Genomic DNA, 23,486 nt, shown 5'->3' on the forward strand with positions numbered 1-23,486 from the left:
TTTATAAAGCGCTTGGAGACAGTGATTTCCCTAGGAATTGAAATTAGGGGGGGTGTTCGAATTTACAGGGGGGCTGTCAGGACCAATGAGATATATAAAAGAGATATGAATAAAGTAAATGTTTTGTTAGGATTATGCAAATTTAACATAAGAATAATGCAAGTTACACCAAAACACAACAGGTCTAGATTTCTAAAAAATATATACATTTTTTAAAAAACTGTTTAATTTAAATTGACTTTTGAAAAATAAGCCATCATGAGGTAAGAGGAAAGTCCTCTCATGGGTCAGAAATTGGTTAAAAGATGGGAAACAAAGGGTAGGAATAAATTATCAGTTGTCAGAATGGAGAGAGATAAATAGTGGTATCTCTGAGGGGTCGGTATTGGGACTATAACTGTTCAATATATTCATAAATGATCTGGAAAAATGGGTAAGCAGTGAGGTGGCAACATTTGCAGATGATATAAAACTATTCAAGATAGTTAAGTCCCAGGCAGACTGCGAAGAATTACAAAGGGATCTCACAAAACTGGGTGACTGGGCAACAAAAATGGCAGATGAAATTTAATGTTGATAAATGCAAAGTAATGCACACTGGAAAACAATCTCAACTATACATACAAAATGAAGGAGTCTGAATTAGCTGTTATCACTCAAGAAAGATCTTGGAGTCATTGTGGATAATTCTCTGAAAACATCCACTCAGTGTGCAGCAGCAATCAATGATTCCCAACATTCTGTTTGCTTTTTTAAAAAGAACAGGAGTACTTGTGGTGCCTTGGAGACTAACAAATTTATTTGAGCATAAGCTTTCATGGGCTACAGTCCACTGGATAGCTCAGTATTTTGAGCATTAGCCTGCTAAACCCAGGGTTGTGAGTTCAATCCTCAAGGGGGCCATTTAGGGAACTGGGGTACAAATCTGCAGCTTTGGTCCTGCTTTGAGCAAGGGGTTGGACTAGATGACCTCCTGAGGTCCCTTCCAACCCTAATATTCTATGATTCATCGGATGTAGCCCACAAAAGCTTATGTTCTTTTTGCAGATCCAGACTAACACGACTGCTACTCTGAAACCTTTGCTTTTTTGAGAAAGAGATAATAAGACAGAAAATATCATATTGCCTCTATATAAATCCATGGTACATGTACATCTTGAATACTGTGTGCAGATCTGGTTACCCCATCCCAAAAAAGACATACTGGAAATGCAAAAGGTACAGAGATGGGCAACTAAAATGATTAGGAGTATGAAACCGGAGGAGAAGATCAAATGACTGGGAATTTTCAGCTTAGAAAAGAGACGACTAAGGGGGGTTATGCCAGAGGTCTATAAAATCTTGACTGATGTGAAGAAAGTGAATAAAGTAAATGTTTTGTTAGGATAATGCAAATTTAACATAAGGAAAATGCAAGTTACACCAAAACACATCATAGATCTAGATTTCTAAAAAAATAAAAATGTATTGTATTTAAATTGACTTTTAAAAAGTAAGCCATCATGGGATAAGAGGGCAGTCTTCTCATGGATCAGTAACTAGTTCAAAGATGGGAAACAAAGGGTAGGAATAAATTATCAGTTTTCAGCTGTATAAGGAAGCAAGGAAGCTAGTCTATGTTCATACTTTTCAAATCTATTATACTTCTTCAGATATACAGTGTATGATAAAATGTGTAAGCTTTTAAAGTGTATATTAATGTTTCAGTTTAAATTCAGATTTCCAAACAGTCACTAAATTGGTTGTAACTAGCTCACAAAACTGGGAGGAGTGTTGGGGAAATTCAGGGGGGGTGTGGGGAAATCACTGCTTGGAGATCTACTGAGGAAAAATCTCTATGCAAGAGCTAGGTATTATCGTTAATATTGAAACAGAGTCACGTACGCATAGATCTAGGTGGCTTAACCACCCACCCATGATTTTAACAGATAAAGCTACAGCATCCAGAAAGTTAACATGTCAGCAAGAGAGTCACAGTGTGCAGTCTGTCTGAAAAGGAAAGCCCTGCAGTGCAGCTTCTGAGTCTGTTCACCTTGATCTGCTCAGCCATCCAAAATATTTCTCCACCGGACAACTTCCTGTTTTTGCAGGCAGAGATTAAATTGACAGCCTGTTCTGACATTCCGTCCAGGACACGGTCTTTTCTCCAATAACAGCCCCAAAGTGGAAGGCCTTGGCAGTGGTTTGCACAAATGGCCACAAGGGGAATTAAGATTTTGTTCTCTCTTTTGTTTTCACTTAGTTTGATTCCAAACTAAACCTTTTGGAAATTGTACATTAGCCTGTACCTGCATTAGAGGGCTGAGGAATACTTGGTGACTCAAGGTGACTCAAACTTGTTCATCTTGCTAAAGGATTTATTACAGGCTTCACCTTTGATGTAACTTGCTAGACAAATTATCTAGAAAGACAGACGTTTCTACCTGAACTTGAGAGCTGTTCAAGTGAAGAGGACTAGTACCTGTCTGACCAAAGCACGTTACTATGGGAAACTGTCCAAGCAGTGTGAGTTGCTGAAAGGCACCCAGGCTGATGTAACTCACATGCATTACCTGAGCAGTTTTAACTTTATGTGTAGGTTGGTCATTTGGGCATGACCTGGTTACTCCGTTTCTTCTACTCAATGGAACAGATTCTAAATAGGATCTAGCCCCTTTGCACTGCCTGAGAAGCTATGGATCCAGAAAGCAGACAGAGCTGTGCAGAATTCCCCCAATGTGGGGTAGATGTCAGCTGGTGCAGAGCCAGGGGAGCAAGCCTCTGGGGTATACCCTCTCCCCTGCTTTGCCCCAGCACAAGGAAGTCTTATGGGTATGGCCAGGGCACAGCACAGTCAGGCTATGCTCAACAGGTGTATGGTCCGTTAGACTCCATAGCCAGTTACCACAGGTTGCAGCCACCCTCACCTATGCCAGGGTAGCACAGTTTTTATTTGATTTCCACTACAAGCAGCAGAGTATAGGGTAACATTTCTAAACATACCTAAGTGACTTAGGAGCCTTAGAGGCATTGTAACTCTATTGGACTTTGGCTCAGTCACTTAGGTGCTTAGGAAAATTCTACTCTGTGTGACTAAAAATAGAACAAAACTGGCTCTGGCAACAAGTGAATTCATACTCCCTCCTTGGGCTTTACCCTATGCTCATTTCCTCTACAAAGTGGGGGTAATAGACAACTCAGAGGTTCTTGAAACAGACCACGAGAGGTTCCATATTTATTCCCCTTCACTGATTCCAGATCAGATCAGCTCTGTTTACAAATTAAAAAATCTTTCTAAACAGCCACTGCCACAGAGTCCCCCTGGAACCTGAAACCCCCATGGCCGTCCTATCTCTGGCTCATCCACCAACACTAGCAATGACGTCTCTGCAGCGGGAACTTCTGTCAGCTCTGGTGATGTACAAGATAGAATGGAGCCCAGGTCTCTCCCACAGCTCTGCAGAGCTGACAGGAAGAGGTGCTTGCTTGGGACACCAGTCAGCCGGCCTGACTCAGAAGATATAAAGGGCAAATTCTTGATCCCCCTCTTGCACAGGGCTCCAGACATGATGAGATTTTTCTGTACAGGGGTCAGGATTTCTGAGAATCTCTCTTTCTGCAGCTGGTTGGGGCTAGGGAAGAAGCTATGTGGATCCACCACCATGCTACAGATCAGCCAGGGGAGTTCTTCAAACTGCAGGGAATATTCTTCCCTGAGACAAGCTTGGCTGTGGGGGCTTGAGAAGAACCTCAAGGGAACAGCAGCTGCTGACAAAAGTGTCATTTCAATGCCTCTTGTCTATTACCACACCTTCCAGGGCAAACCAGTTGGGCTGGAGAGGTTCAGCAACTGCTGCTGTTAGAGCCATCAACCTGCTCAAAGTGCCTCTCGTCATTTGCAGTTGTATTAGCTACTAGCTGGGAAGCTGCATGATCTCAGAGGTCACCCTTGTCACTGCAATCAGGGTTAGTTACATTGCACCGAACTGGAGGACTTTGACACGGGCCGTCACCAAGCTACCCGTGTCTGAAAGGATGTGTCACCATCAGCTGACTGCAATGGCGTGGCAAGCCATGTGTCAAACTCCAACTCGGGAGAGCACTGCAGGGATCCACGCAGGCAGATGGGACAGGGTTTCTTTACATAGCCAGTGTTGGGTTGTTTTGTTTTTAAAGTAACTGATTTCGCTTGTTTGGGTTTAACCCCAGTTTAACCAGGAACACCCAGGAAAGATGCTCCTCTGCTAAAAGATTTCTACAGCGTTTTGCATCCCAGCAGAGCCCAGTGAGGTTTAAGCCAAAACATGCACCAACTATCTACAGGGATCACCTCTTAGGCCATCGAAATGCAACCAGCTCTTGGGAGTGGCAGGCAGCCAATCCACAGCACAAAATGACAATAAATTTCAGGAAGAAAAGTCCACTGCATCCAACAGAAAGAGCAGGGAATGGGAGGGGGAATTAGAGGGTCAGAAAATAATATTCCCCATGGGATTGGACAAAGATATTTTATAGACAGGTGGCATCCTCACCTTGCTCTAGACAAAAGCTAGACTGGCAAAGCCAGAAAGTCACGGCTTGTGGGGCTGCTGCCTTGGTATTACCTTGTAGTTAGTAACCTTACATGAACCTCGTCATAAGCCTTCCCTGCAGGCTGGGCTGCTTGTAGGGTTGCTCCCTCTCAGGACCTGTTCCTCCCAAGCCCCAGCACCCTGTCCCAGAGAGCCATTCTCACTATCAATACAGATTGGATCTAACAAGTCACAACTATCCCAGCCATGGACCTGCCACTCCCTAACATCTTCATTCTTAGAGGTTTTTAAGGCCTGGCCTGACAAAGCCCTGGCTGAGATGATTAAGTTGGGGTTGGTCCTGCTTTGAGCAGGGGGTTGGACTAGATGATCTCCTGAGGTCTCTTCCAGCCCTAATCTTTTATGATTAACACAATGAGGTAGCTGGAGAATCTCAGCCCTTGGTACACACCCTGACTCACACAAGCAGGGCTAGGAGACTTTGACTGACAACAGTAGACTCAGACCTCTGATTTTACATTCCCTCGGGCAGATGAAGCCCCTAGCAGCAGCCCAAGGCAAGCCACCAGCATCTCAGGGCTGATGGGACCACAGAACAGGTGGAATTCCTTAACTATCCTGTTTGCAGCTTCTACTGGAAATGATGAGCTTATTAGTATTTAGGTTTTCGGTTAGAAAGAGGCAAGCCAGAGCAGAGTAAGCAAGCCATAGTGCAAGGTTCCAATTGTTAGGAATGTCCGGGCCCTACAGATATGGGGTATCCTCCACCATTGGCATTTACCTAGTTGCAGAAAGGAGTGACCACAATCAGAACAATGCTGCCAGCTCAGTCCTGCAGTTATCCAAGTCTCAAGGAAGCCAGAGGGCGGGTGTCCCCAATTCACCGAGTGCTGCGTGGGTCAATGGTATTGCATGATGGAAGGCAGCACAGTGACCAGGTGGGACCAAAAGAATGGCACCACAATTCCATACAGGAAATTCATTTAGACTCAGTCTCTGTTTGATCCCCTGGTTTTCTCTCTCACACACACTATGATAATGGATTTGGAAAGTTTGCTGAACTTGCGAGGAAGGGGATTCTGTGTGGAATGAAGCGATCAGTTTTCTGTAACCTAGCGCATTCAGGAAGGCATATTTAGTAATCTCTCCCTCACCTCACCTGTTAGAAACACCAGACAGTAGCAGCTGACCTGCTCTGACCATCTGTTAACATCCTGCTGCCATAATGGGAAGGAATTCCTATGGGTACACACACAAATGAAAAACACAATCTGGATGATAGCAACCAATGTACTTACTGTGCAAGTCTGGAGCTCCTGGGTTAGAAGCCAAGGGAGCATGAGATTCAAGCGTAGAATGTAATGGTGTTGCTCCACAACAACTTTCCCATCGGACTGATTCAGGACAAAAAACAATGTTTGGATTCTGATAACTGTAACACACTAACCAAAAGAATGTCCCCCTTTATGGCTGATCCCTGGGGACAGCTGTCTGCTGCAGCTTCTGAAGGCCAAAGCCCTTAAGCTCACGTTGCAGCAATCTTCACTGCAGCTCTGCCCAGGTGCTGCTCCTGATCCCCCTCTCACCTGAGTGGGGCTTTCATCCCAGCTCGGCTAGAGGTAAGGTTAGAGCCTAGGTGCTGCTTTCGCTTGAGTCACTAACCTGTCCATTAGTGCAAAGTGGGCATAGACTAAACCACTTGGATGCTGACAGTCCTCCAACACCTTCCCACCATTCCCCCGCGTATGCCGAGGACAGAGAAATTCTCCCTCTTCCTCTGGGAAAGGATCACAGAGGGGAGGGACTCAGCTTAGCACAGCCCAAAGAAGCAAGGGAAATGCCCCTAGAGAAGTCCTCAAAACACACACACACACAAGCTCCAGGGAGGCCTTTTTGCAGTGTGGCTGTTCACACTTGGGCTAGACTAACCCACGGGCTCGCAGCTGGGTGCTAATCACCTGGGCCAACTCTGCAGTTATGACAGTCTCTGGTTCAATCCTTACTGCTAACCCATCCAGGAGGTTGTTTAAATTTGGCTGATTATGAACAAACCAGGGCACCAGTAAGCAGGGCCAGCTCTACAGTTTTCACTGCCCCAAGCAGCGCACTGAATTGACGCCGCGAGCGGCGGGGGCAGTCTGCGTGCCCTTAGGGTGGCAGGTGACTTTCCAGAGCGGCGGCAGCTTCTATGTTTAGCAGAAGCTGCCGCAGACAGCTAAACATAGAAGCTGCTGCCGAATTGCAGCTGCCGCGGAAACGCGCCTGCCGCCCTAAAGGCACACGGACTGCCCCCACTGTCCACGGCGGCAATTCGGTGCGCTGCTTGGGGCAAAACAGGGACTGCCGCCCCTTGCAGAATGCTGCCCCAAGCACCAGCTTGGAATGCTGGTGCCTGGAGCTGGCCCAGCCAGTAAGTTTGCTTCAGAGCTTTAGCACTTAAAGGGGAATTGCAAAACTAAAATTAAAAAAACTGTTCCTCTCACCAGGCTGAGGGGCATTCTGCAAATCACTTTGATCCTTAACTTAAATGGGCATACAGAGAAATATCTACATTTGTGAGGACTTTGATTTGACAACCATAGGCCCTGATCCAGCAAAGCAGATACACACGTATTTAACTAGACACAGGAGGCATCCCAATAATGTGTTTAAAGTTAAGCAAAGCAAGTCCAGCAACCTGAGCCATCCCTGCACCCACATTGAACTCCAATAACTCCAATGCGATGGACAGGTTTGCCTGTATAGATCAGGATCGGGGTGATCTGAGGTATAATGGAAGGAAGTGTTTCTTTTATACCACCAAGAATCTTATTATTTCTCACTTTACAAACCAATACACAAATGGACTGTGAAGTTTCTCAAGTGTGAATCATCAGGGCAATTTCTGATTTTTATTGCTGTACAATGCATAAAATTGCCCAAGAAAACATCCAAGACAGACAAAATAGAAAGCCCTTCCCAAGCGATTCCCAGCAAAGCCATCGGAGGATCCAAAGGAACATTTCCATTCTGTCCCCACAGTTCTTTCAGAACCTATTGTCTATTTTCCCAGTTGTGTGTAGCTTTATCCAATTCCATAGTATGTGAAGTAACTCAGGGTTCTCTGTATTATGTCTCCACCATTTGCTTTTTCCCCGTTTTGCATCATTTTGGAGTCCAGTAAAGAGCCTGTATCAAGAAATATTGCTGTACTTCAAGTGTTGGATTGATTGCTACATTTCATGCCATTACACGTGAATTCTCCCATTCTAAACGATGTTACAGACATCTCTAAATAATGGTGGCAAATATTTATTTAGGAAGGAAAAAAAAATCAGGTCTTAGGTTACCAAAGGAACTGAAAATAATTTGATTGTAAAATATCAGCTACACATTGAACACCACTTATCTTGCAGCTCTTGAAATCTGAATTACCACGAAGACATTGCATTAAAGTGCTTCCAGGAGAGCGCTCTGTGTTGGTATTTTTTTAAATAATGTGTTCTTTGGAAAATCTTCCTGATATAGGCCCTGATATAGCACTATACTGTTGTAGGAGCACCAGGGATCTGTATGCTATGTATAACCTATATGCTCAAAAGATTTGTTACACTTTCCCAACCTCATGCCTCCTCTCCCTCCTTGAATACCTGTGAAGTGGCTTTCCCCTCCCCCTCCTTCCTGGAATGCTTGTGGGATGAATGGGCTGGTTGAATAGCTGGAAGATCAGAAGAGCTCCTAGATAGACAAAGTCTCTGGGACTCTAATTAGGCAGCACTCACACACCCAATGCATGGACACTGCCCAAGGTGGAGTGTGACCAACCAGACGTGGACAAGTCATCTCTAGTCACAGGCCATGATACTGATTAGGCAGCGATCGTGCACCCAATGCATGGACTCTGCCTGAGGTGGAGTGTGACCAGATGTGGCCAAGTCATCTCTAGTCACAGGCCATGAGGAGCAGGTCCTTAAAAGGGGAAGGGGCCATGTGCTCAGGGGTGTACTCACAAGCTTGTACCTCCCATGGAGGCCCTTCGCCCGGACCGCCTGGCCAGTGGTTTGCTGCGTTGCATTCCATCATGCCTTGGGAAGACTTACCTTCATCGCACCATCCATCACTGTGCTGTGGGACACTTACCTTCAAGGATCCTAACATCTCCAGTGCCGTTCCTGTCCTGAGCATGAGTATGGAAGTGTGAGTGTGACCCCCTCCCCCTTCCTTTGAGCTTAGCTATCAGTATAATAAACAAGCTGCTTTGTGCCAAACTCTGGTGGATCATTAGTCCTCCACAAGCTTACTAGCTGGCCCAATTTTGGGTAACATACCACTACTGATTTACAAACTGATTCAACAAGCCATCCCTGTTCAGCAAAGCAGGTTTAAAACAAATAAAAGGAAGTTCTTCTCATACAGCACACAGTCAACCTGTGGAACTCCTTGCCTAAGGAAGTTGTGAAGGCTAAGACTATAACAGGGTTTAAAAGCATGGAGGCTAAGTCCATTAATGGCTATTAGCCAGGATGGGTAAGGAATGGAGTCCCTAGCCTCTGTTTGTCAGAGGGTGGAGATGGATGGCAGGAGAGAGATCACTTGATCATTACCTGTTAGGTTCACTCCCTCTGGGGCACTTGGCATTGGCCACTAAACAGGATACTGGGCTTGATGGACCTTTGTTCTGACCCAGTATGGCCGTTCTTTTGTTCTCCCTGCTGGAGTCCAGAGCACACACAGCCTCTGCCCCTCCCTGCTATCCCCAGAGCGCCAAGCAGGCAGCGCAGCTGGAGCACCCCCAGCCCCAGTGCATCAGGTGGGCAACGCAGCCAGAGCACCTCCAGTCCTGGGCCTTGTGAGCACCATCCACAGCCTGCCTGCCCCAGCCTTTTGGCCACGGAACAGTGGGAAGGGAACTGGAGGCAGGCAGGAGCGGGGCTGAGAGTGGAGTGTGGGTGGGGCCACACCACACCAGGCTGTCTGGGGAGGCACAGCCTTCCCTGGCCTATGCTACCTGCTACCCATGGCTGTGGCTGACTAGCGTGTGACGGGGTCTTTGTGTAGAGATAAAAAGTACACATTCCCTACAGTCTGTGCAAAGTCTGTGAACTCCTGCAGGGAACCCTAATAATCTATGATTCTATGAATTCTGCCTAACAACAAAACAGCATCTGTGAACTCTGCTCTGCCACAGCCCTTTGCACAAAGAAAGCATTTCCACATGCACGCTGGCTGCAAAAAGCGTCTTCTTCCTCCACCAGCAGAATGCTGCAAGCACATTTCCGAAACTGCAACATTTGCACCTTCTATAAAAGCCAACCGGTTTGCATATCCCACTTCCTCAGATAGCCCCTCCTCTATTTCTGTCTTCGATTGCACTTGCACAGCTCAGGAGCAAAAATATCTCCCGGAGCCTGGGGTAGGGGAGTATCTAACACACAGTAACAAGCTTTTCAGGAGACAGCCAGCCCCTCCCTGTCTCTTTCATCCTGGACGCTGGGCTGTGCAGAGAGAGGAGGCTGATGCGGCCCTAAGAGTGTTTCCTTGTTGCCCTTTTTTACACTAACAGTTCTCACTAGACACTGTTCTTTGTTTACTGTTATTACTGTATTTGTTACTACAGCAAATGAAGGCTCCAGTCAGGACTGGGCCCCAGTTTTCCTCTGGAAGGGAGTTGGGTCCAGACAGCACAGACCTTTCTCAAAACTCCCTCCAAGCATGAGCCCTTCTGCCTTCAACCCCCTCTGCAATCTTGGCTCTTCCCCACCCTTGGCTCCTCAACCCAGCCCCATTCTCCTCACCTAGTCAGGCCCAGTCTCCTCTCCTCAGACTTCTAATCTCAGAGCCTGGCTCCTTGCCCAGCAAGTCCTACTCTTACCCCATCTGGACCCCCACTCTCCTAGCCCAGCCAGTCCCAGTTCCCGCTCTTCTGGGTCCTCATCTACTCTGTCTCTCTTCCCCACCCTCCCCACCAGTCACCACCACCCCAGTCCACATTCCCATCCCCACTGGCTCCCAGTCCCAGTCGACCTCCTGGGGTCCTTGCCTAAGCTCAGTGTGTCCCCAGCTCCTCGTCCCAGTCTATTTGCCCACCCAGTGCCAGTTTTCTTCAGGCACACTGGCTCCTCGTCAGATCTGTTTCTCCTCCTCCTCCTTCCCCCTGCCCTACTGGTTCTCAATCCCACTCTCCTTGTCCAGCCAATCCCAGTCCTCATTTGAGGCTCCCCGTCTCTCTCTTCCACCGACCCAGGGGCGTGTGCAATGGGGAGGAGGAGCAGCAGGGACCCAGGAGCACAGAACTTGTCCTAGCCCTGGGGGCTGCAGGGTGAGGAAAGGAAGAGCAACCTCCTACTGGGCCAGGGTGGGTGGAAGGAAGAGCAAACTCTTGCCGGAGCCAGGGTGGGGACACAGAACATGCCCCCCAAAAAGGGGTCAAAGTTAAATTTCTGTGCACACCCCTGCTCCGACCTCAACCGCCAGTGCATTTCCCTCTCCTCCCCAGTCCCATTTCCCTCCCCCACAAATGTTCCCCACTGCTTGTCCCAATCTGCATTTGAATCAGGTGGTGGCTTCCTCCTCCAGGTTGCTTGGGCCCAGCCAGTTGGTTGCTGAGAGCCCAGGAGAGACAGACTCCCTGCTCTCAGTTTGGGTGCTTGGACCCAGCATGGCCCACAGCAAACCAGAGCTGCAGTTGCAGGGAAAGTCCTGCTCAGACTCTTCAGGGCATTTAAATGCTACAAATCTAGGTGGTGTCTACTAAGCACATGCAACCTACAATCAGCTTGGTGGGAGGCTCAAGCAAGGTTCCACAGGGAGCTGTTCTGGGTCTGGTGTTGTTTAACACCTTTATTAACGACCTGGATGTAGGTATAGAGAGCAGACTGATCAGATTTGCAGATGACACAAAGCTAGGGGGGTTGCCAACACTTTGGAAGATAGAGCTGAAATTTAGAGGGATCTTGATGAATTGGAGAAGTGGGCTATAGACAACAAAATGAAATTCAACAAAGACAAACGTAAGGTGCTACACTGAGGGAAGAAAAACCAAATGGACAAATACAGAATGTGGGAAAACTAGGTTGGCAGCAGCACTACTGAGAAGGATCTGGGAGTTGTGATGGATCATAACCTCAATATGAGCGATGCTGTTGCAATAATAAATAATAATAATAAGGCAATTGCAATTTTAGTCTGCATTAACAGAGGCATAGCATAGAAGCCACAGGAGGTGATAGTACCGCTCTACTCAACGCTGGGTAGGCCTCAGCTGGAGAAATGCATCCACTTTTGGTCACCACTGTATAGAAAGGAGGTAGAGAAACTGGAAAGGATCCGAAAGTGAGCAATAAAGACGATGCAAGGGATGGAATGCAAGTCATATGAGCAATGGCTGAAGGAACTGGGTATGTTTTAGTTTGGAAAAAAAAAGATGAAGACCTCTATCATGTCCCCCCTTCAAATCCTTAAAGGCTGCCACAAAAAAAAAAAAAAAGATGGAGAAAAGTTGTTCTGTCTTGCCACAGAGGGCAGGAGTTCAAGAGGCAATGGGCTCAAACTAAAGCACAGCAGATTTAGATTAAATCTCAGGAAAAGCTCCCGAATTTAAGAACAGCTGGACAATAGAACAGACTGCCTAGGGAGGTCACTGGAGGTTTTCTAAAGGAGGCTGGAGAGCCATCTGACTGGGATGGCTTACACACAACAAATCCTGCATCTTGGCAGGGGGTTAGACTACATGACCCTTGCGATCCCTTCTAACCCTATGGCTCTAGCATTTTTTCAGAGGCTGACAGCTTGGCAAAATTTGGAGGATTTCCTAGGAAAGCCAAAAGTATCTCCCTTTTCCAAAGGCCACTCCACCTCTGGAGCCCCATGCTTGGGACACCAGAGCTGCTCTAAGAAAAGGTTGCCAAAATTTTTTGAACATTTTAATTTTTTGAATGAAATTCAGACTTTCTGGGGGAGGAAACATTTGTTTCAGCAGGAAATTTTCCCCCTCAATTGTTCCCTCCCACACCATTTTTCCACTGGCAGAAAGGGGTCTGAAAGGGAGGAAAAATACTCTCCAACTGTTTTTAAATTTACCCATCATTCCTTTTTTCCCTCCAGTGATAGGAGGGGGAAAAAAGTGAGATTTCACCCCCCCACACACACAGACACCCCAAAAAGGAACAGCACACAGACTACAAGGACCGATGCTTGGTGACCTGGAGGACACCAAGACCTGCCACTATGAGCAGACACTGTGCCCAGGGACTGGCCACCATCACAGAGGTAAGAAAGTGTCTTTAATCTGAGGTTGATAGCATTAACATTCCTTTGTCAGGTGTCTGAGATGTATTGTGTTATACCAGGGGTTAACAACCTTTCAGAAGTGCTGTGCTGAGTCTTCATTTATTCATTCTAATATAAGGTTCTGTGTGCCAGTAATACATTTTAACCTTTTTAGAAGGTCTTTCTCTTTAAGTCTATAACATATAACTAAACTATTGTTGTATGTAAAGTTTAAGAAGCTTAATTGAAAATTAATTTAAAATGCAGAGCCCCCAGGACCGGTGGCCAGGACCCAGGCAGTGTGAGTGCCACTGAAAATCAGATCGTGTGCCGCTGTTGGCACGCGTGCCATACCCCTGTGTTATACTCACATTGCAAATGATTAGTCATGTGTCGCTCCTTAGTGTTCCTTCTCATGAGCTCAATGTAGTTTGCTTAACAAACAGAAGGTTAAGGGAGGATTTGATTGCAGTCTATGAATACCTACATGGGGAACAAATATTGAATAATGGGCTCTTCAATCTAGCAGAGAAAGGTCTAACACTATCCAGTGTCTGGAGATTGAAGCTAGACAAATTCAGACTAGAAATAATGCGTAATTTAACAGGGACAGTAATTACTCATTGGAACAACTTGCCAAGGACCATGGTGGATTCTCCGTCACTGACATAGAAAAATATCCAGCCTTGATTTTAATAACAGATCTGCTCTAGGAATTATTTGGGGGCAGCTCTCTGACCTGTGTTGTACAAGTAGTCAGACTGGATGATCACAATGGTCCTTTCTGGCCTTTGAATCTATGATGCTGTGGTCCAGTGCAGCCCCTAGGTGGACCACAGAGTTGTTGGAAGAGGTTTCTGTGATGTCAAGTCCTGCTTCTCCAAAGGACCCATAGACTGTAAGGCCAGAAGAGACCATTGTGGTCATCTGGTCTGACCTCCTGCATAACCCAGGCCAGAGACCCTGACCCAGTAATTCCTGCATCAAGCCCTTGACTAATGTAGATGTAGAAGGATTCTCCCCCTCCAGACAAGCGTGTGAGAACTGGGGAAAGTCTAGCAAGGAGCCTGAAGCCAAACAGCTGCTTTCCAGGTTCTTCCTCTCCTTCTCCCCTGGTAGTTATATGCTGTCTGACTGCTGCTGAGAGGTGGATACCCTGGTTAGCGAATAGGAGCTATGCCAACCCCAAGAACATTAAGATCAGGAGACTAATAGAACACCATTACCTATTTCCGTACCCTGAAATGCATGTTAAACCCGCCTGGGCCCTACATGAACTACACAGCTCGACGCAAAGCTTTTCAGTGCACATGATTCATAGTTTAAGGCCAGAAGAGACCACTGTGATCATCTAGTCTGACCTCCTGCATAATTCAGGAAACATCTATGGCCTGGGTTAGTTCCTACTTCAAGTCCAACAGTGGAGGTTGAACTAGAGCAGATCTAGAACAGCATCCAGTTTTGATTTCAGAGATGGAGAATCCACCATATCCCTTTGTAAGTTGTTCCAGTGTTAGTTACCCTTATTATTAATCATTAGTTCTTCATGTGGGAATGCTTTGCGGAATCAGAGCCTCTCTCACCAATGGACGCAGCAACACATCGCTAAAAGAACTACTCTGGGATGGGAATGACCTGTTGGCTAGACAGAATGTGCTGTTTGACTGGGCTGCTCTTCACTGACCAGCCTTACCAGAGTCCCCTGCCTCAGTCTGGCCTGGCTTGCAACCCAGTTCGTTTTAAGCCTGGCAAAGACGGGGTTATAATGAAGTTTGGTTTTGCTAGTTATACTCCTTAGCTTGAGTCTAACGCTGTACAGCCCCATCAACATAGACTGTTACTCAGCCTCATCAGGGCAGTGTCATCTGCTATCACCATCCCTGGCCATGGACACTTTGCCACATAGATGAACCCTACTGTGGAGCTGGCTGGGGTTTCCCTCACTGCCAGTAGAAGGCAGGTAACAGGATGAAGGGCTAGATCCTGGAAAGAACACCACAGCTGCCAGGTTGAGGAAGGGTCATTGATTTCCAGATATTTGGCTGAAGTGGACATAGCCTGTTTTCTCTTTTCAAGAAAAGCGAACAAGTGAGAACAGAGAGGTGAGAGATTTCCAGCTCAGGTGAGGCTAGACAAAACAGCACACAGCAGGAAACATTCAAAAACTTCTGAGGAGAGCTGGGTGAAATTTGAGACAATTTTTTCCCCACTGGAATAAATGGAGATTTGAGTCAAATTTGAATTATTTCAGGGAAAAAAAAAGTTCTGAAGAAGTTGAACTGTGTTCTTTCAGTTTTTCATTTTGAAATGCCTTTTTGTGCTGAATTTTACCTTAAATTTGAAAAAAAATATGAAAAAAAAGTTTTGTTTCAGGCAGAGCAAACCCTTCAGTTTGACCCAACATAATTTTTTAAACTTTTTTTGTTTGGTTTTGCCAACAAATAGTTAAATTTAATGTCAAGTTGACCCAAAATGAAGGTCCCCCCACCCCGCATTTTGACCACCACACTGGAAAAATCAGTTACTCACACAGCTCTGCTCCTGAACCCCTTCAGCCCTCATACAGCCTCTCCCACTTCCCAGCTCCAGTCCCTTGTGTGACCTTTTTCCCTCCCCCACATGACCTTTTGAGATGCCTCCTTATTCACTTTCTGAAAGAGAAATCCCCCTCTTCCATGTCTCCCCAACCTCCGCTCTCCATCACAATAGCAGCAGTTCCTTTGGTGGCCTCTCTGCTGACTAAATTCAATTTCAAAATAAATTCAAATTCAAGGATGGATCTAGACTGTTCTTAGCGGTAGCAGATGACAGAACAAGAAGCAATGGTCTGAAGTTGCAGTGGGGGAGGTTTAGGTTGGATATTAGGAAAATCTTTTTCACTAGGAGGGTGGTGAAGCACTGGAATGGGTTACCTAGGGAGGTGATGGAATCTCCTTCCTTAGAGGTTTTTAAGGCCTGGCTTGACAAAGCCTTGGCTGGGATGATTTAGTTGGGGATTGGTCCTGCTTTGAGCAGGTGGTTGGACTAGATGACCTGAGGTCCCTTCCAATCCTGATATTTTATTATTCTAATTTTGGGGAGGTTCCCCGAGTCCTGACACCAGCTTGGTGTTATACATTTGCTTGTAAGCACTGGGCTGCCAAAGCTGGTTTGTTATTGTAGAGAGGCTCATAAGTGTTGGCTGCAAACATTGATTTTGTTGAGTGGCTCATGAGCACCGGTTTGCTATTGTAGGGCTGTCCAGGAATGCTGGGTTGTTATTTTGGGACGGATTTATTTTGAGACAATCCGTAGACTGTTAACAGAATTTGGAAGGAGATAAGAAAAAAACAAGCTAACAGGGTCCCTTTACATCAGGAACACATTTTCTCTGGCTGATCAGATCTATGGAAAGTTTTGAGGGCGGTTGGCACAGTTCCAAATGCCAGAACATTCCTGCAAAGGGAGACTAGATTACAAGGACTGAAAGTGAAACGCCCCGGGCTCAGTTGCCACAGAAACTAAGCTGGAGAGCAAATAGCTGCACTCAAGACACAGAGCCCTGTGATTCCTCATCGCCCATGGCCCACACAGACTCCTTTACAGAGCTGCTGTTCAGCCCAGAACCACCACCAGGAGTTACAGGAAGAGTTTAGAAGCAACCAAGTGCCAAATATTTTATACAAGGGGTTACAATTAGAACAGCCTACAAACTTGGGATTGGAACTACTGCCCAGTTCCTGCCAGCTGTTCTCTCGGTGTGTGCCTACGCTGCATCTGGGAGCCAGCCGCCCAGTGCTAGGCCACAGGTTCATGCCACACTAAAAACAGCCATGTAGACATTGGGCTCTTAAACCTGGGGTGGGCTTAGAGCCTGAGCCACAATGTCAAAGCGCTGTCTACACAGCTGCTTTTAGCACGCTAGCGGGAGCCCTGCCATCACAAGTCTACAGACCCGGGCTAGGAGGCTTGCTCCCAGATGCAATGTAGACACACCCAGTGGGGCATCGTATGGGTCTGAACACACCAGACAGCTTGCAGAATTGGGGCCTTTGTGGCTGAGGCCCATCTCTAATTACAGTGTTGCTTGTTTGGCTATTCAATCAATGAGCACCCTTAGCAGAAGTCAGCATGGTGCTCTCATTCTTTCCCAAGCAGCATGCTCTTTAAGTACTAACTACCTGTAAGGATCTTGCCCAGGGTCACACACAGCATCTGTGGCAGGGTGGGGAACTGACCCAGGAGAGAGCGTGTGTGATTTGAGAGCAACAGGAGAGAGATGTTACCTATGTATCTAGAGTGTGGCAGACCCAGCCTGCATCAGCTCTAAAAGCTCAGAACTTGGTTCAATCATCTGCCCCTCTCACCTGGCCTCAGGTCCTTTGGAAATAAACAAGCCCAGTTCAATTCCAGCTGTCCTCAAATCCCTTTGGGCCTGATAGCCAGACCCTTGTTCTCCTCTAGCTCACACACTGCAGGGAAAGGAGGAGCCGCTTAGGGTCCCCCCACTATCTCTCTCAGAGAGTCTCACCTCAGTTAGCTTCTGGTCCTCCTCTTTGGGCAGGTTACTGGCAGCCTGTTACTGACTGACTCAGGTTAGCCCTCAGCTCTGCCTAGGCTGCAACATCTTATCCCTACTGTTGCTGGTCAACCATTTAAACGCAGCTAGGGAGGCAGCGACTCTGTTCATTAACCCCTTCATGTCTGGGGCAGGACGGAGTTTATACACCCCAGTGTCACATCAGCACATAGGGGCACCGGATGCTGCAGGGCAATGCCAGTGAGCTTTAAAGCCTTTCCCTTGGAGGGCCCCCTGCAGTTGGAATCCTGCCCCGCTCAGCAGGGATTCGGTATGGCCTGGCCAGCCTCAGGAGATCCAAAATCATGAGTCGGAACCCCCAAAATCATGGGATTGGCCTCAAATAATCATGAGACTTAAACCAGTGGCTCTTAACCTTTCCAGACTACTGTTCCCCTTTCTGATTTGTCTTGTGTACCCCCAAGTTTCACCTCACTTAAGAACTACTTATGGTTCCAAAACCTAGGCATCTCCTTCTGCCCTGACACCCTTCCTTTAAGTTTATACAAACCACCCAGCTCCCACCACAGCTGAGTCTCATCCGTCATTGGCCCTGACACACCCTGTAGTTGCCACCCAATGTCCTAACTGAGCAAGCCAGTGCCCTTTAACCCTTTCAGGGCCAGTGTGGAGTCTAGCTGCCATCACAGTGATGTACAAACTCCTCCCCTTTGAACACGAGGTGCCCTGCCTTGTTCCGATCACAGCTGGGGTCGTCAATGGCACTGAAGGGCATTGGTAGCCTAACTCCCCTTTGTTTTAATACACCCAAATATGGCAATATTTCATAGCACATCCATTCTCCTTTTCCACTGATTGCGTGTAGCTCCGAGATTACCCTGCCAAATAGCATAGTGTAATAGCATTTCACACACCATTGCTTCTCACTCATTTCAAACAGGGGTGCAGGCCAGCCCCCTGGAATCTGTTTCCATATCAGCCTCACCCAGGGCAGGAGATATGACATGGACTGCCTGTGACTGCATGTTCCTCTCCAGGGCAGCAGCTGTCTCTGATAGCATGGGACAGCCGCATGCATCTGAGGGTCAAATGTTTCTTTGACCCTCACTAGCCTGGTAGCAACATCTAACTGTCTGTTAGGCAGTTGACACCCATCAGATACGTTACATTACACAACTAATGTTGCAAAAAGAACAACTGAACTTATTATATGCATAGGACCGGACTGTTTCCCCACTCAGTGCAATTTCCTGCTCTGCCCCAGTTTTGTAGGCCAACTCCTGGTAATTTGTTCCTGAGTGTTAGGAGCCAGGGCTATGTACCAACTCTTGGGGATGTATGAATGCTTAGAGTCAGCCACTGCTGCATCCCCATAGGAATCCTTCCTGGCCTGTGTCTTGGCTGCAGTTTCAGCCTGAGACGAGAGCAGATTACTAACTCTAATTGTCATGCAAATCTCCAAAACCTGCTGCTGTTTACTCCTGGAGTTAATTAATAATAATTCATTCAGCTCCCTGGCTGGAAACTATTCCAGAATGGCAAACATTAATTGTGCCACTTTGCATTTGCACAGCACCTTCCTGCTAAAGAGCTCCATGTTCATTGATTTGGGCTTGCTCTCTCTCTAACCCCATGTGGGTGTGTGTGGGGGGGGGTATTATTTTACAGAGAGGTAAACTGAGGCACATAGTGGTCAAGTGAATTATTTGCCCAACCTCACAACATAAGGCTGCTGAACACAAACAAGGTCAGGATCCCCAGTCCTGTGCTTTAACCATAAAACCATACACGATTATAAAAAGCCAAGAATTGACTGACTATGTAATTAGGGTAAGGAGTGCTGGTGAAAATCTGATGTTTATTACCTGGCCATACTCACTTTGGGTTACAGAGGATCATACTCCTGCCACATGGTAGGGGGCAGTGTCACTGACTCCCCTGGCTACTGTTACATCTCCTGGAAGCAGGGAGTTAGAAATGATGCCTGCCCTTCTCCCAGTCACAGAAATGTAAGTTACACAGGCTGTGAAAGTAGCCAGATTAGATCAATTTTCTATAAATTTGCAATTGTTAATGGCTTGGGAAATTTACCAGTATCACTAAAATTATACCACAATAGCTATCCCAGCATAACTAGCCTGGGTGCATACTTAGGCCACTGCTAGATGGCTAATTGTACCAGTATAATAATGCTGGTAATTACGTGGACAGGCCTTCACACTTTCTGCCCAGGACTACAGCTGCTCACAGTTGACAGGGATTTTTTCATTCTATTCGTTTGTGGGTGGGAGGGGAGTGATCAGGCAGGCCCCTCCCAGTCTGAATAAGTAACACACCTGGCATTAGCTGGCATATAGTGGGCTGCTTCAGAACATCATAGGATGGAATGGGCCCATTCTGTTCCCTCCTCTGTACACACTGCGTCATGGAACCTGGCCCTCCTTGTGCTGTTTGTCTTTCCACTTCTCAGGCTTTCAGTTCCTGAAAGTAATTCATGAGGCTTTTATGTGTTTGGGCCCAGGCCAGCGATAGCTTGTGAGCAGGAATTAAGGTGATGCATTCAGGATCAGGACCACGTCAGAAGAAAACTTGGTCTATATGGAGGCTGAACACAAGTGCACAAATACAACAGATTTAAAGAGCCCGCTAAACTGTCTGACTTGAGCACAACCTTTGCCCTGCGTGGATGTCTCAAAGGAATCCCTGGATTTCTGTGCACACATATGCAGCATAGCAGGAAGCAACTGGCTGGGTTTATTGTGAGGGAGGCAGAATTATTCAGTCCCGCAAACGTGCAGCTTCGGAGTGTTTCTGTAAACAGTCTCATTCATATGCAAGACGCTGGGCACTTATTGCAATGACTGTCAATGCAATCAGTCAAACAAATAAATAATCAATTAACTAAACTAAGCTGCCTTTATTTCCTGGTCTGTCTCTCCAGAAGTCAGCGCCTCAGTGTGTCAGTTAAGAATGTGTGTAACACGTGCAATACACTGTTCTCAAATGCTTTCAGGCTGAAAACATTTGGAGCAGCAAATGTCATTTACTGTATAAGTGTATCTCACCTAGGTGCCTACAGGCACTACCACAATGTAACATTAGATAGTAACAACGGTCTAGGTTGATTATTTCTTAACCTAATTCCTTACGACACCAATGCAGTTACACAGCTGCTTATCTCAGGCCAGGAATGACACAAACCAGTACACTAAGAGTCAGCGCAGACAACTAAAGTTGGTTTGTTTTATTAGAAACATGGTGCAATGCCCAGGATACTTTGCTTTTCAAAGAGCTCCACTCGGATGCCTGGCTCACTCACAGCTAGTTAAATTCCAGACCCCACGCCCCCCTTCTAGTATTACAGCCAGACATTTTTAAAGGAGCAGAAGATTAAAATATTCATTGGTTCACAGCAACACAACTCCATGGCACGCCTTTCTGAGAGTGCACGGACATAGCCATCAAATGCGGAGGTCACTGCCTGACAGTGATCCATATGCATATCACAATTACAGTTTGTCATCAGACTTTCACAGCTGGCCCCTTCTAGGACTAAAAGGAAACTAGCTACTGAAGAGCGACTTCTTCTCAATGCAAAGGACCACGGTAGCGGTCGCATGGCACAGTGACAGAGTCCAGTGCCTTGTTAAATAGAAGACCCAGGATGGTACGACCATTCACCCAATTGCTCATTCAACCTGGGTGAAATTCCCTCTTTTCTCCCCATGCAGCCTGACTAAATGGGCTTGAGGCAGGGCATGCCAGAGGGGCTGAGAGAAGGGAATCAACATCCGAACCCTTGGAGCAGGTGTCATGCAACTCCACAGCCCATCCTTGCTCGCTAGCTTCCTATTACCACCTCATGCTTATGTAGCCCCTTTCCTCTGGAGCGCTCAAAGTGCTTTGTAAAAAAGAGCTAAGGGACTCATTGTTGCCATTTTACAGATGGGGAAACTGTGACCCAGAGCAGGGCAGTGACTGCCCATGGTCACCCAGCAGGCCAGTGGCAGTGCCAGGTCTCCTTGAGTCCCCCACTCCCTCTCTGAAATTCGTGGCCAGCAGTGAGGCATAATCCCAGTCCCAGCCACCCCACAGAGCGATGTGCAACTGGCATGAAGCTCAGCAAAGGGGTGCAGAGATCCTCTCTTTGTCTGCTCCGCAATGGCTCCTCCCATCCCAGAGGAACAGGCGAGGTTTTGCTCTAACAGGGATAAGTGCTGAGCCCCACTATGACTGTATAATAAACTGTCAGCAGTGGCGACGTCTACAGGTATTAATGCAGCGGATGGGTGGGTGGTGGCTGACCTGTCCTATAGGCTTCAGTCTGAGCAGGGGGAGTATGTAAGGAGCCCCGCATTGCTCCTGGCCATTTTTCTAGGTTCCTAGCTACCAAAGGGAGCAGCCCTGACATGTGGAGTAGGGTGCCTCTGTATATCTCACTGGGCAGCGTCCGCAGAACAAAAAGAGGAAAATTTGCTGTGAGCCAAAGATCTGTATTTGAGATTCAATCATAAGCCATCATATTGGGGTAGTGGTCTGGAGAAGGTCAAATGGTGACAGCCATTGTCATGAGTACAGGAGAGGAAACAATTATACCATGATATCCAGCTAGGTGGGGCAGGTTCTCCTTGCTTCCCAGCTGTCCCAGCCCTAGCAAATCAAATCGCTGTCCGGATGGTGCTTTCTCACTCTGCAGTCCCTGGGCTCCTGCGGCTTGCTGCCCTTGTCATCTTCTTCTTCTTCTTCCCCCAGGGAGCAGAGAGAGGTGTAGTGAAGGATTTCTGGGGGGTACGAAGTGTGAGGAGAGATGGGCTTGTCAGGAAGTGCTGGCCTGGTCCAGAGCCTCTCTGGAGGGAGAAACACAGTTTAGCTGCTGTTTCTTGGCTGCCATGTTGGTGGGGGAAAGGGTGTGTGAGAGCAACGGGTGCAATCACACAGCAAGGTGGCCAGTCCATCCCTCCTCTGAAATTCAGGGGCAGGGAAGACCTACAACCCCATGCAATTCGTGCAGCTTTCCTCCTCCTCATGTTCACAGCCCTGGAGCTCCACTTCTCCAAAGTTTGAAGGGGCACAAAGAAATGAGGGGGAGCCTGGAGCATTCCCCTAAACCCTGCAGATTAAACCCGCCTCCTCTGCTTCCAGGTGCCAGCCTATATATTGATCGTGCTTTATGGAGCACTCTACACCGTTTGCTTCCCGGTTCTCCCTGTTTCCACCATGGCAGCTTTCATTGACGTTCTTGAGCCAGCTCTTACTGAATTGGAGCATCGGGGGCAGAGTGTTATCTGTGATGGGCCCCTGACTCTGAGACGTACTTCCCTCCCCTGGGCCAGGACAGCCTGACCATCAAGGCATGGTGTGGTGCTCATTTGTCCTCAGGATTTTGCCTGGGGGATGGGGTTGGTGTTGCCACTTGTTTTCCTGGGTCCTTGGAGTGCTCATCACCGTGGCATCTGAATGCCCCTCATTGCTGTCATGTTTATTCCTGGCACATGATGCAAAGTCTTGTTATTTTGGGTTAACAAGGATCATTTAACTTGTTGTAGTTCCTCTGTTTGGAACTGCCCATGTGCCCATGATGGCATGGACATATATCCATCGCTACATCCAAAATCTGCTCTCATATCTTCCCTTTCGTCCACCCACACAGAGGCCGTACACAAGCATTTTTCTCAAGATCACATACAGTTGCCCTCTTTCCCCCAATGCTTCTCCAGCCACAGTAGCAATGGTGGGAGTGGGAGTGTCAGTAGGGGGCTGGCATTTGACCACTGCATCGTCTGCACCTCCCTAAGCAGAGGAGTAGATGCCATGGCTAAAGGATGATACTATCTGTGCTAATGCTCCTGTCACTGGGGGAGATTAATAGGAATGCTAGCAGAACCCAAAAGTAGGCCCTGGCTCAGGGGCTCTTTTCTGGGCTATGGATGAGCCCTGAATGATGCTTTTTCCAAATGGTATTTCCCATCCTACACATGGGACAACAACCACCACCCTCTTCTAAGGGAAGGAATGTATGGGTGGCCTGAGGCGCAATCTCTCTTCTCCCCCAGTGAACAGACCCCATAGCTCTGCCTGCCCCAGTGAGTGCTGTCCTGGCATCCTTCCCAAGGGTCAGTCAATGAGTCTCCGGTGGGTAATAAACCCAGAGCTGCGGTTCAGGGCCATGAATGGAACTTCTTGTTGCAGGCTGGAGCGTGGCTCACTCC

The 23,486-nt window shown here is 47.3% G+C and overlaps 1 long non-coding RNA gene across 1 annotated transcript; it reads right to left on the reverse strand.

The window, feature by feature from the left end:
- Window positions 1-7,440: 7,440 nt before the first annotated feature.
- Window positions 7,441-17,344, reverse strand: LOC115655890. Its single transcript, XR_004001533.1, has 3 exons — window positions 17,269-17,344; window positions 13,130-13,241; window positions 7,441-7,679 (listed from the first exon to the last, which is right to left on the reverse strand). It is a non-coding gene; the product is annotated as an uncharacterized LOC115655890 (long non-coding RNA).
- Window positions 17,345-23,486: the final 6,142 nt, after the last annotated feature.

This window comes from Gopherus evgoodei, chromosome 8 (assembly GCF_007399415.2).
Source record: "Gopherus evgoodei ecotype Sinaloan lineage chromosome 8, rGopEvg1_v1.p, whole genome shotgun sequence".
In the NCBI taxonomy this organism is placed as follows: domain Eukaryota; kingdom Metazoa; phylum Chordata; order Testudines; family Testudinidae; genus Gopherus; species Gopherus evgoodei.